The following is a 13,096-nucleotide window of genomic DNA, read 5'->3' as shown; positions in this document are numbered from 1 at the left end:
GTATGAGCCCATATGGCCCAAATCGCTGTTCGCATGTTGACTGAGTTATTGCTGTTTTGGCGAATTGCATTGCCATAATAACTTGTAATTCTATTTATTGTTACGTCTGTCAGTCTTCCCCGACCACCTATCGTCTTACCATCTGAAAGCCTTTTTTTGCCATATGAAGTTTTGAGTTTTCGCAAACGAGTGCCCATTCTCTTCTGTATGTGTCCCACACACTCCACTTTGGTTATCGAAACATCTTTTCCATATGGCTTTGCCTCACAAATAGCCTGGAAAGTTTTACAATCACCATCGCCAATGTATGTTTCATACTTGACGTCATATTTTTCTTCAGATCTTTGGAAAATCCTCTTCATGCCGTCAACCTCCATTTTTCCAGAAGAGCCGGCATGATTTTTCTGGCACACTGTTTTATGAGAAGATAGCCACTTATGATATCTCAAGCCAAACTTTGGACCCTTGTACGAAGCACAACCTTTGCAGAATGTCGACATTACTTCTATGTCAACAGCTTTTCCTGTCTCGCCGCCTACCAGGGTACATACGCCTATTAAAGACGTATGACCTCTGGTTTTCCAGGTGCCGTCTTCACTGACGGTTAGACTGTTTGGATTATCTGATAGACACTTTTCCTCGTTAACTGCCTGTTCCATGGATGACAAAGCAACTTCTTTTGATACTTCCAATATTTTAGAATTAATTTTATCATAAGATTTCTGAGTTATGGGCTTGGGCAAGCACATCACAGAACAAAATGTCTGCAGACTTGAAAGTCCACCACCAATGCACCGCATTGCAAAAACAGATCTTCTGTTTACTTCTGGAATGTTCTTATTCACTCCTATCAGTTTGCAGCTTTTAAAAACATCCCTTTTCTGACATGCTTGACATGTTATTTCAAAAGAAGACAACAATCCACACTGGGATTTCTCAGTCATTTTCAAGGAAGCATGACAAATTCCACAAGCAGCTACATTATTGAAAAAACTTATCAAGGAAGCAACATCAATAAGGCGATAACCATCAAAAGTCTCTTTAGTTTCAGTTTCGATATCCTTGAAACTGGAACATGACATCGAAAGCTTTTTCTTAGAAGCACTTTTAAAATCCTCTTTTTCAATAAAAACATTGCAACTGCCCACATTTACACTTTGCCGAAATTGATTTCCACGAAATCTTCTCTTTTTTGGTCTCTGACCAGATCTACGAGGATTATTCATGATTATTTATAATAAATAAATCAAACCGAAACTAGATTTTTGACTAAAATGAAAGCTAATAGACGAATGTACAAATATTAATCTAAGATTAAAAAACGCATGCAATTCGAATATAAACAAATAAAATCTGCAAAGGGTTGGAGCAGAGTTGAGTTGTAGACACTTTAAATCTCAGATTATTATTAGAAACTATAAGATAAGCCCGAAATGAAGCAATTCGCGACCACGCCCACTAAAGCAATTGTTGGTGAGTGACTTGTCTTCTAACCCTTATAACTTTTGAACCAATTGAAAGATTTCGAAATGTAAGATATGAAAATGCGCAGAATAATGCAAGGAATAAAAAAAAATGATTCTTGAAAAATCGATTTTTTGAGAGTTTTAAGGGTCCTGACCCCCCCTTAAATTCGAATTTTTTCGTATTCCCATAGTACAGTCACGAGAGCGATCAAAAGTTTAGTTCTCGTAATTTTACCTTCAATTTTTGCATGTGTCGCAATATCTCGATGGATTTTCAAGGTCATCAAAACACATTTTATACACAGTCATAAAATTTTTGTTTACCCAAAGATACCAAAAGTAGTTTTAAATAATTATTTGTAATTTATTATTATTTCTGAGAATACGTTTCAAAAAGTTTTGAATTTTAGGGACATGAACTATTAAATCATTTTAAGAAATGTAATTTTAAATAAATAAGAAAAATACTGCTTCCTTTTACTTAACAAATGTTGAGATAGAAATGAGATAGTTCAAATTTTAAAAACTACCGTTTCAGAAAATAAAATATATTTAAGATATATTTGAATTTAGTTGAGGAATTTAAAAAGTTTTCTTCTCTATACTCCATTTACTAAAGGTATCTAAAGGCAATAAATTTTCCTGGCGGATACCGATATTAAAAAAAAAAGGAAAATGTTCATGAATATAGTCTATTTCATTAAAATGGTATGTTTTATTAATTTTTCTTTTTTAGTATCTTTTTAAAAATTGTGATACAAGTTTATTATAAAGAGGACTTTTTTTTTGCTAATTCAGAGGATTGGTTGAGAAGTATTCTCTTAGTTCTGAAAATTTCCTCTGTTCTCGTATTGCTCTTGACTTCTCAACAATTAAAAAGTATTTCAATTATAAACACAAATATAAATAATTAGGTATGTATGAAAGTCAGCGAAAAATCACGTATGATTTTCAGATATGCAAAAGGTGCATTTATTCACGCTATGTGGGAGGTAATGGTATAACTCGTAGACCCCCAGAAAAGATCTACATGTTTTTTATTTTTTCCGTCGAAAATTAATTTGGTGCCTCGTCGATTGTATTTCGCGTGGAGATCACGATACTTAAATATCCCCAATAAAAATGCGAAAGAATGACTTTGACCAAACTTCCTTCGCTGTTATTAATAATAGCCCGTTAATGTGATAAATTTAATTAAAGTATTCATTTTAAATGGCTTATTTGGTTCTTATTAATATTAACAGGTTAGTATTAATAATTACCGATTATTCACACTGTAACATATACATGCTAGAACTGATACATACTAGATCCTAGGTTTCAGACGTAAGCCCTGCTACCTCCAGAAATTGCCTCGTTGGGGACTTCTGGGGGGTTGCGATTTTCTGGAGAACTTGTCCAATTTATCGAAGAAATTTATTTCAGACAGCATGTGCTTTTTAAAATTAACTATTTCGTTTGTTTTGTTTTTTAAAAGCCAGTACGTGTTTTACTCTGCATACATTAAATGTTATAGAGAATTATTAATTTATTGAGAGAAAAATTACTAACCAATTATGGTGAAGACCAGAGATGTTTTTTTTTTTTGCAAATACGTAACACTAGAATGACCAACGATTTTTTTTTGTGAACAGTTTAAATTTTGAAATTCAAAAAATTTTTTTGGATTGTTAACAAAATATTTCAATAATTTTTTCATTTATTATGAACATTGTAATATTACAATAGTTTGAATTTTTAAGAGAAATCGATGAAAAGTTATTCTCTGCTTCAAAGTTTGAAGCAAATAATTATTCGCTTTAGTAAGGTATAGTAAGATTTTCAAAATAAGTAAAGATATAAATACATAATAATTAAAAAAGATTAAAAATATAATAAATAAAGATTTAAATTGGAATGACCATATCATTGAAAACAATGCTAAAGCCTTTAATTAAACTAAAACTAAAATGCAAACCCAAAAATGTCACTTAAAAGCAAACGTGTTACAAATATCTAACGTACATAGAACAATAAATCACCTATACCTCCACTACCTGGTATAACATAGCTAAAGTTCAAAGCAAAACACTTAACCCATTCCAAATTAAATGCTCACTAAAATGAGCAGCCTGACATATTTCATAAGAAACAAAACCATGTATACTGATTTTAAATTAAAAACTTGAATTGAAACACATATGAATTTAAATCCACTATTTCATAAAAAAAGCTTAAAAATGCACAACTAGTTACAACAAAATCTGCTGAAATGCTTATACAGGATTTGAAAAATGAACCCTCTGATCACTTTCTCTTAAATGACAAAATTCTCTCAAATAAATTTTTAAATAATTTTTACTCAAATTGATTATTATTTAAAATTACTAGAAGAGTCTAATTTTGAGAAAATTAAGAAAGGTATTGCTTCGGATAAACTGTTTTAAACGTTAGACAAAGAAACTGCATTTAGACAATCAGGAAGTTGGTTTGAACCCATAACCTTGAGAAAGGAAGCAGATTTATTCTTTGGGACAAGGGGAAAACCATTAACGGAGAGTTAGTTGTAGTCAAAAATTTTCTAGTTCGAGAAATGTGTCTTAAGATAGTTTGAGCTGATAACAAGTGTGCAAAGTGTATTCTGTGTTTTGATAATGCATAAATGTAAAAAATATCTAGCACTGCCATTTTCTGAAAGAGTAGAAGTAATAAAGAGAAATAATTTTTGTTTTAATTGCCTGGATAAACGTTTGGTTAATAGTAATAAATCTAAATTTTCTTGTTCTTTGCGTAAAAGAGAGGTAAAAAAAATAAGTGTCATTATTTTTCTTTGCATTATTCGAGAAAGATTGAATAATTGCAAGTGCCATTGACCGAGGATTTCTGAGGCGAGGGAATCTGCATATCTGCCGCCTATGTTCCAAACAACTGCCGCCGCTAGTAGTTAAAACAATGTTACTTCCTCGCGGCTAATAAATCAGTCAAAAACAGTTCTTTTGAGTACAGTAAATTGTTTATTAAGAGATGAGAGGGGAAATAAATACCCATTGCCTCTGAAATTTTAGTTCTAGGAGGCATGAAAAATTTTATAACGTCAGGTTTTGCAAATGCCCTTAATTTAAAATGAAAGAAAACCCATTTGATCGCGTGTAGTATTGGCAATACATTCAGAACAAATAAATCTTATGCTAATGCAACTAACTTGAAAGGATGCTTTGTAATAGAATTAGATTTTTAATTGTTTCTAATATTACAGATTTCATCGTGTCAAAAGCGTTAATGATTAATCTACCAAAATTAAAATACATTAAACTAGCAGATGAGAATTGAAGTATGCCAGGTCGTAGTTTTTTGTTTTTAAGTGCCGAAATCATTTGAGACGTTATGGCCTGGTTAAATTTGTCTCGTTAATAGTAATCTAACTTTCCAGAATACTATTTTTGGATATGTAGTGAGTGGAAGTGTTCCCTTTGAAAATCAGAGAAGGGTACATTGAGGCTTCATTTTATATTTATTTTGTATAACAGTTGTTGTGAACAGCAGACCCAATGTTTAACTCTGTAGATTTGCAATTTTGAACTTAATATGGGAAACAAGTGAACTCCTGGATCATATATATCGGCGAAAATTGCCTACTTGGAGGACTTCTTGGTAGAATTAACCTGCAGTAGCGTGACATGGAGAGGATAACTTCGAATACCACCCACGGTAAGCCTGATGGAAAGGGGATTCTAACTCATGATCCGCCTAAAGCTGAGGATATTTTACGTCAGCACTGTTGTCACTGCAAGCCGGAAGCGGAATTTATATCGACCAGCCGTCGTTGGCTTTCGAACCCGGTTCATCTAATTGGAAGGCGTACGCTCTATGCCCTGAGTCATCACATTGCCATCATTCATTATAGATAATACTAGTATAAACAACACTGTCTGAAACTTTTGGGAAATAGAAGATGCTCAGATTTAGGTACCCAGGAATAAAGAAACAATAATTTGTGAAAAGAACTTGGAATAAAATATTAAAAAGGATAACACAAAGACGTATACAGTAAAAATGCCGCTAAAAAATGACCTAACGTGTTTAGGGAAGTCCAAGGATATGACCCGTAAGAAATTAAATTTTCTGTGCAAACGTGTTTTTAAAGGAGTACGAGTATTTATGCAGGGAATTATTTTCGCGAATATGAAAATATGAGTCATATACCAGAAATATCAGAGTGTGAGAAAGATGTAGGAATGCTTCATATACCGCATTTAGGAATTTAGAGCCCTGATAAAAATACTACAAAGCTTCGTATAGTGTTCATTCAATGCCTCCTAGAAAAGAGAAGGCCTTAGCATACGTTACCATAAAATTCACTGCTCAGTTTATATTCGTTAAGTCGGAGTTTTAAATTGATCTGCGCTGAGGCCTTCTGTTTTATAGGAGATGTTGGTTCAATTCGAACCCGTCGAATTTTTGCCAGCAATAAACAATGCGATGTATCCTAATAGAAAAATCAGTGCGCATGGAGTTTCATGGTCTTTCTGAATCGACTTATAAATACTTCATTTATACTTTCTTTTACGTGACAAATGTTGAGATAGAAATGAGGTAGTTCAAATTTTAGCAACTGCCGTTTCAGAAAATAAAGTATATTTAATATAAATTTTAATTTTATAAGTAACTGATTTTACTGATTGATGTTAATTGTTATATTAAAGGTATCTGACAGTTTAACATTTGTCTGGTGGATATTGAAAATTAAAAAACAGGAAAATATTTGTGTATATTGTCTAATTCATTGAAAAGGTTTATCGTTATAAAATTGTGATAGTAATTAATAATAAAAAAGAACTTATGTGAGTTCAGAAGAATGGTTGATAAGTATTCTTTTTTTAAATCTGAATATTTCTTCTGTTCTTGATCAGGTTTCTCATCAATTAAAATGTGGTTGAATTATAAACACCAATGTAGATAATTAGGTCAATCAGAAAGTTCTGTTCGCGAAAAAACGCGTATCATTTTCAGATATGCAAAACGTGCAATTATTCACTCTATGATGAATTACAATTGTTTTTTATTTTCTAAAGATTTTTGACCGAAAATTTGGAGATTTTTTCGCAGTCATTAATTAGTGCAGCAGACAATATTTTTAGAAACAAAATCAGTCATACAACCGCACATTTTTTTAAAAAGCTTCTTTTCCATCAAATTCGACTTCTGTCCTATTTCCATAGCATGGTCAGGAGAGCGATAAAAAGTTTAGTTCTCTTAATTATAATTTTACTTTTTACGTGTTTCCCAATATATCGACGAATTTTATTACTCTTTGAAACATTTTATACACAGATATAAGATTCGCTTACCCAAAGATTATTCCATGCAAAAATTATCTTAGATAGTTATTTATAATAATTATTATTTTTGTGTAAACGATTCAAACCATTTTGAACTTTAAAGTATATGAATTATTAAATCATTTTAAGAAACTTAATATTAAATAAATAAAAAAATACTGCTTCCTTCCACGTGACAAAAGTTTAGAAAGAAATGAGGTAGTTCAAATTTTGGAAACTACCGTTTCAGAAAATAAAATACAGTTAATATATATTTCAATTTCGTTGACATTTTCGGAGGAACCAGTAAATCAAAAACATTTAATAAATGTACCAGTCAGTAATACCCTTGGCTGGAAGATACTGAAAATTCGAAAAAGAAAAATATATCAGAATACTGTTTGCAACATTTAAATTTTTAGAAAAAGTTTACTTATTCTCTTAGAATTTTGTTTAAAATTGTGATAGTAATTGATAATAAATAGGACTTTTTTCGAGTTCAGAAGATTGATTCTTCTGAAAATTTCTTCTGTTTTAGTATCGCTCTTGAACAGGCTTCTCAGTAATTGAAATGTGGGTTTAATTATAAACACAAATGTAGATAAATAGGTTTGCTTGAAAATTCAGTTCGCAAAAAGACACGTATCATTTTCAGATATGCAAAAGGCATATATGGCAGTACTTTTACTTTCGTTACTTGTACCGCCGGTACAAGTAGAAAGTACGTACTTTTACTTGTACTTAATTTTTAATTTAGTACTTTTACTAGTACTTTCGTTACTTTTTTAGAGAAAAAGTACAAGTATTTGTAACGGAAATATCGAATGAAATCGTTACTTTTTTCTAAAATTTGGTAAGCTTTCTAAAAAAAAATTGAATTAAAAAAACTGCTTATGTTTTTTTAATTTATAAAATTAATGAGCAATATATATGCATTCATAGCTAACTTCGTGTTTAAATACCTTCTGTTTCAACTAATACTGCACATTCAATTATTTTTTACTAGCTCAAAGCTATCTGAAACCCCGTGTTTGCTTTGTTTATGTTTGTGCTTTTAAAACGCGTTTCTAAAGAGTCAAACAATTTTAAATCAATGGTAATTTAAATAAATAAAAATAATAAACTAAAAATTAAAATCAATAGATAAAATTTCTTTTTCGTGCAAATCCATAAAAAGTTTGATATTAAAATTATATTTGATTTTAAAATTATATTGTACATGATTATATTATAAAATTATATTATAATATTATTCCGAATTTAAAAATAAATTGATATCCATAACTTTCAAAATTAAAAATAATTAAATAAATAGCAACAATTTTGCAAAAACATTAAATAACATAAAAATATTATTCAATAAAATTTTAGGTTACTTTGAATTTTCGATTTTCTAGAAATGTACTTTTAAATCGTTACTTTTTTTGTTTAGTACTTGTACTTTTACTTGTACTTTTTTCTCGTTACTTTTTAAAATGAGAAATTTTTACTTTTTATTCGTTACTTTTTTTAAAAATACTTGTACTTTTACTCGTTACTTTTTAAAAGTAACGTTGCCATATATGGCAAAAGGTGCATTTATTCAAGCTATAATGAATAGAAATTTTTTATTTTCTAACGCATTATGTTTTTCACCGAAATTTTGGATATTTTATCGTCGCTGATTTCAAATTCGCAATCGGTTTCACTCTACAAGATACAGTTTTTATGCTATTTAATAATATATTTCAATTTATAATTTGCAAAAATTTGTGTGCCTATTAAGAGTTCCCACTTCTCTGCTACGTAGAAAGTGGTAGGAAGAAGGAGATAATACATTTATGATCCGATAAATTCTGTTAGTTTGTAATGGAAAAAAATAATCGATATCACTTTTTTCCATAACAAACAAATATTATAAATTTATAGATACCATTAATCACGCTGAAGTCGTGTTCCCTTCAAAATATATGCAGCGACGTCACATGGAAATAAAATGTAAAAAGTTGCAGAAATTTTATTTATTTATTATTTGTTAATAGCACTGTGAGTTACATTTGAAATTTTTCTCGTTGAAAATTTAAGAAAAATCATTCTCGGAATCCACTTTCAATCATAAACTAGAAATAAAAACTTCTCTGCTTTCTGCAAAATTCTAATAAATTGGTAGCGAATTGAAGAGAAAATAATGTTGGATTAGGAAAATAACGCCTCTTCCTTAAAAGTGTCGCCGCAAAACTACAGTAGTAATGTTTCATTTCTTATGACACTTTATATTTTCACTGTGTCGAATTGTCTTTTCTTGAAATTTGAGCTTGCAGCTAAGCTGCCCCAATTCCATTCGTCATACTTCTCATATTTGTGGTAGAACTTTAAGGCTAGCAGTCTTTGTGGTTGCTGTTATAGGGATTCAAGCACCTTGCTTGAGTAAATAATAATAATGGAAATTATAAGAAGCAGGCTTGCTTTAAACTATGTGTAGCTTTGAATGTAGATTGATGGTCAACGTGGAGAAATGTTTGATCAAGTTGTCAGTATTGCTGTAGAATCTGATGCTATGGGTGGATCTGTGATTATTAAGAAAATAATTCAAAATATTATGCAAAAGTTATTAAATTAAAAATTAATAAAAAAAACAACAACCAAATGGAAAAATGGGCTTAGCAGCAGAGAAACCAAGAAAAATTAAACAAATGAGACAAAAAAGAAAAATAAGTAAAACAATTGAAAAAAACATTGAAAAACATGACAATCAAAGCTGACGTCATCAAGGGGTACTAGCTTTGAATTGTCATAAAATGCAAAACTTTTTCTATCAAGAAAGGTACAGACAAAGCGACTTTTTGACTTTTGTCTTAGCTTTCTTGATAGAAAAAGTTTTGCATTTTATGACAATTTAAAGCTGGTACCCTCTGGTACCCTTTTTACTAATTTTTCTTCATTGTCTCATTTGGATCTGTGATTAGTTATTTATTTTAATGATTGTGATATGAGGTGTCAGAAATGAAGTGAGCAGCTATCGGTCTTAATTTTATATCTTTTTTGTAATTTTCAAAATTGAATGTCTGGTTGAAATTCACTGCACTGCATTTTGTGACCTTGTCATAGTAATCTGCATTTAATTTGTAAATATAGTGTGATAAGGTCAGGATCTTGAGTTCTTTGTGGATAGCTGTACTTCTGATGAACTATCTGATTTGTCTGGGTACCTTGTTCCGGCATTGGTTGAGTTTTTTCATGAGATGTTCCGGTATGGCTGTCCAGGCAGGTGAGGCATATGTGAGAATCGGTCTGAACATTCATGTGTATAGTAGTTTTCTTAATTTTAATGAGACATTCTGGTTATAGATGAGAGTCTGTATTGTTGTTGCTGCATTTGTTTTGTAGATTATATTTTTGATAGGGTCATTCCAGGTGAACTTGCTGTTTATTATAAGGTCAAGGCAGTTTGCTTTTTTAACTATTGGTGTTTGGATATTGAACAGTTTTGCAAATAATTCAGTATTGCATAGTGGTAGTATTTTTATTCTTTATTTCTGTATGAATAGAATTTGAAAATTCTCTGCATTTACGGATGTTTTCCACTTAACGCATCAGTCTTCTATTTCAAGAATTTGATCCTGTAGTTTCTGTAATTCTATATTTGGATTTCTTTATTTCATGATGATTCCTGTGTCGTCTGCATAAAAAGTTGTAATGCTATCTGTTATTTAATTGGAAAATCATAAGTGTATAAAATATGTAGAATCAGTCCACGTATGCTGACCTGAGCGACTCCAACTGTGATATTTCTCGATGAAGATTTGTAGTTTTGAATGTTTACTTGGAAGGTTCTGTTTAAAATATAGCAGAAAAGTAATTTGATGAGACCAGGTGAGAAGTTATGCTGATTTAATTTAAATATTGTGCCATTATTCCAGACGTTTTCAAATGCTTTTGAGATGTCTATCATTAAAAATGAAATTTTTTCGTTGTGGACTAGAGCTCTGCCTGTATATTCTATTATACAAAGTAGTTGTTTTGTGGTGTCCAGTTTCTGGCGGAATCCGAACTGCTCGTCGGGGCGGGATGTAAGTAGTGGCTTGATTCTATTGTATATGACCTTTTTTATATATTTTTCCCAGTATGTTTAAGAGGCTGGGTCTGTAACTCTCAGGAATGCTCGGATTTTTAGTTTTCTTTAGAAATAGAACGATTGTTGTGTTTTTCCAAATTTGAAGATAATAATTCAGAGCAAGACAGCTATTAATGATACGGATGATTTTCTCTATCTAATTGGGAGATATTTTATAGTTTTGTTTTTTATACCATCTTCGCCTGATGCTTTGTTCTTTTTTAAATTACGGGTAATGTTGCAGATTTTTTTCATTATTTGTGGGTTATATTGTTTCTTGGATAGGATGTTCGCGATAGAAACTGTTTACTTCTTTTGGGATTAAATTATGATGGCTTTGATCTGAGTTTGGATTTGGTGAAAACTGGTTTTGGAGGGAGTCTGCAAAAAATTTAGCTTTATCTTCTATTGGGTGTGCTGTGACAAATGTTCCATTGATTGGTCTGTTTATGTGTGGTACAGTCTTTAATATTTCGGTCATTCTCCAATTATACTAAAATAGTACTTGTTGTAAGGTATCGTTTCAGATTCGTCAACAACCTGAGAAGTTCAACGGAAAAACGTTTATGAATTTTAAATTCAAGGAATTTCGCCAAAGTGAATTATTCATTATAAGAGAAATTCTAGAACAAAAATTTACAGATTAATTACGGAGTTAAAGTCGCGAGGAAAATCTTCCTGATAAAAGTAAATAATACATTTAAATCATATTTTTTTTACAGAGATGGAGTACTGAGAATCAAAGCTAGAATAGGACATTCTAATGTCAGATTTAACAGTGAATTCCCAATTATTCTACCTAAGATTCATAAATTAAATAAATAATTTAGAATAATTTAGAATCCTACCATAAACGATATTTCTGTTTCGGTCCTACTGATTTACTGCATTACGTCCGACAAAAATTTTGACAAGAGTATAGCAATGAGTAGGAATGTTGTGCATGACAGTGTAAAACGTGTTAAAGTTAAAGTCATTGGAATTGAAATTGATATGTAATTTTCCCAGAGAGAGAAAGGGAGGTGCAGGGAGAGAGAGAAATGACTTCCCATTTAATTGCTAGAGTAAACTAGGAATAGATGTGTGGTCCATTCCTTATTAAATATAAACATCAAAGGAGAAGAAATTATCATAATACTTCGCATGCTTAGTCACAAACGGTGCTCACCTGGAAAATGTGACAGATTTAACACCAGAGGCTTGTTTGTTGGAATGTTTAAAGAGATTTGTGGCTCATTGAGGTGCATATACCCATAATTATTTTCTGATAAGGCCGCAAATTTCATCGGAGCGAATAAAGAGTCTTCTAAGTTACAAAATTTAATTATAAAACCAAACAAGTGACTGCAAAATTATATGTCAATTCAAGGTGGAACTTAGAGCTACCAAATTTGGTAGCCTCTAATGTGCAGTTTAGCCATTTAAATATAATTTTAAAAATGTTTTAGGAAATTCCAGAATGAGCTATGAAAAAATTACTAACAGCCGTTACTCATATAGAAGGATTTCTTAACTCCAGACTGCTTGCAAGTCTGTCATACGATACTGATGCTTACGATGTCTTACCTCATTTCCATTTTCTAATTGGTAGCATATTGCACACTTTACTCTTTAGCACCTTTAACTCTTTTTGCATATAGCTCTTTAACTCTTTTCGCATATAGCCCCTTTAACTCTTTTTGTAGAACTAAATTTAGTTGAGGTGATAGATAATCGATTATCCAACTGGAAAAGACTGAAAAAAGTTATTCAAGTATTTTTGTGTGGAAGAAATAGCAAATACAGTATTTTAATAATTTGCAACAGAGGTCCAAGCGGATGGTAGAAAAAAGCATTGTAAAAATCATTGAGTTCATACTTCTAAAAGATGAAAATCTACAGCCTCAAAAATGGGCACTGGGTAGAATTATTGAGCTTTATTTTGGTAAAGACAAAAGAGTGAGAGCAGTTAAAGTAAAATCCCAATCTGAAATTTATTAACGCTTTATATTTAAAATTGCATTTCACCTATTAATGAGTTATCTTGTAAAGAATGTTGCATTAATGAGTAATCTTGTAAAGCGTTTTTTTAATAAGTAGTTTAATTTTATTTTTATATTATTATTGCTTTTTATTTAACTATGAATTAATTGTGACTCTTATTGATTGAATTTTACCATTGCAATGTCAGGCGAAATGTTCCACACTTCAGAGTAAGCACTATTTTAGAACCGCCCTCATGCGGTGAATATTGTGAAAAT

This window comes from Parasteatoda tepidariorum, chromosome 4 (genome assembly GCF_982258835.1).
Source record: "Parasteatoda tepidariorum strain Cologne lab strain chromosome 4, Ptep-v5.0, whole genome shotgun sequence".
Lineage (NCBI taxonomy): Eukaryota > Metazoa > Arthropoda > Arachnida > Araneae > Theridiidae > Parasteatoda > Parasteatoda tepidariorum.
Note: the sequence above shows the minus strand (reverse complement) of the source record.